This window comes from Mus caroli, chromosome 3, assembly GCF_900094665.2.
Source record: "Mus caroli chromosome 3, CAROLI_EIJ_v1.1, whole genome shotgun sequence".
NCBI lineage: Eukaryota > Metazoa > Chordata > Mammalia > Rodentia > Muridae > Mus > Mus caroli.
This window is the reverse complement of record NC_034572.1, coordinates 80,620,588-80,622,340: the sequence shown is the minus strand read 5'-3', so window position 1 is coordinate 80,622,340 and position 1,753 is coordinate 80,620,588.

The following is a 1,753-nucleotide window of genomic DNA, read 5'->3' as shown; positions in this document are numbered from 1 at the left end:
TTTTTTTTTTTTTTTTTAAAACAGGGATGTCTGTTGAAATAAAACATTGAGTGTGACAGATGCTGCCTACAAGGTGTCTGGATCTCAGTTGAGCTTGTGCAGAGGTCCTGCCACGCACCCCAGGGGCTTCTCTGTGTTTTGCCTCCTCCTCTGACCACCCAGGACCTGTTGGTGGCTTATCTGCGACAGGATGATATCAGGCGTTTGATCCCAAGTGCAGAGTATTGCTGGTCTCGGGTGTCTCAAGATGGACTTGTCAGTGTGGGTGTGGTGTGGCATGTCTGTGATTTTAGCAATCAGGAGTTCAGGGCCAGCCTGAGTTACAAGACCCTACCTTTAAAACACAAAGAAAAAGAAGCAGTAGATATAAAGGGACACCCAGCAGGTTGTGGCAAAAAACCTGTCCCCAGAGTAGATCAAATTTACATTGAGGTCAAGGGCATGGACTGGTTTGGAGTAAGTTGTGTTCATCACATGGCTAATTTGCAAGCTAGGCATCGAAGTTGAAGGCTAGAGAGCTCTCCATGGAGACGTCAAAATCTCTGTGTGAGGGAGGAATATGGAAGGGAATACAGGCTTAGGAGCTGTAGGGTACTATGTGCACACCAGGAACAATATGCAGTGCAGTATCTTCCTTTCAGTTCAGGCAGGGCTCAAGTAGGGAATATCACAAAGTGTACAGCGTGCATGAGTCAGCTGCCAGGGATCTGACAGAGCCCTACCTGCTCTCCAGGAATGGCGTGATAAAGACTCCAGAGCCTGTCAGTTCCAGGCAGAGGAGCTATGCAGGGCACCGGCTTTGGCCCACTGCAGATGGGGAATACCTGGTAGGGTTTAGTAGTGTTCAGCGTACCTCCACAGGCAAGCCTATGGCCAGAGGAACAGTTTGGAGAGGTTGTGGTGGGACCAGGGTCCAGTAGACTGAGACATCTCAGTTTCTGGTTCTGTGTGCAGAGGTAAGTTGAGGCGTCTGTTTCTCATTAAGTACATTGTAGGGTTTCATCACTTACAGGAAAACTACCAGCTTATCTGAAATCTGACCTACTTCGGGTTGGAGCCAGACAGGGCTCTGAGTCCCACAGGGACTGTAGTTGTTCCGATGTGTACATCCAGCCATTCTCAGCAGGGAGCATCAGCTATATCCTGCTGTCCACTGAGGTTCAGGGCCAGGACTGAGGTCCGCCTCCCATTGGGGATCCTGAGAGCCCTTTGTGCCAGGTGCTCTCTGGGCCTGGCATACTCTAGGTGCAGCTCTTCCCATCTGTGTTGTCACCACCCTGTCTGTTGAGTAGCTTCTCTTCAGAGTCTGTACTGTGATGTAGTAGGAAGTGCCTTACCCTGCAGGGAAGCAGGAGGTGGACCTTTTACCTTCAGTGCTCAAGGGGTCTGCATCTACCTTTTAAAAAAAATGTGTTTTGAGATAGTCACTACAGCAATTGGGTTGGTCTGGAGTTTACTGTATAGCCGAGGCTGACCAAACCTAAATCTTGTATCCTAAGAGCTGGGATTATAGGCATGTACCACTATGCCCCCCCTCTAGAAAAACATTTTTAAAAATTTTGCCAGATTGGAGAGATGACTCAGGTTAAAAGAGCCCTGGCTGACCTTTTGGAAGACCTGAGTTCAATTCCCAGCACCTTCAGACATACACACCAGCAAAATATCCATACACATAGAGTATAAAAGATTTATGCAGATGTACCTGCATGTATTCATGTGTGCATGCCAGGTGCCCATGGAAGTCAGGATAGGA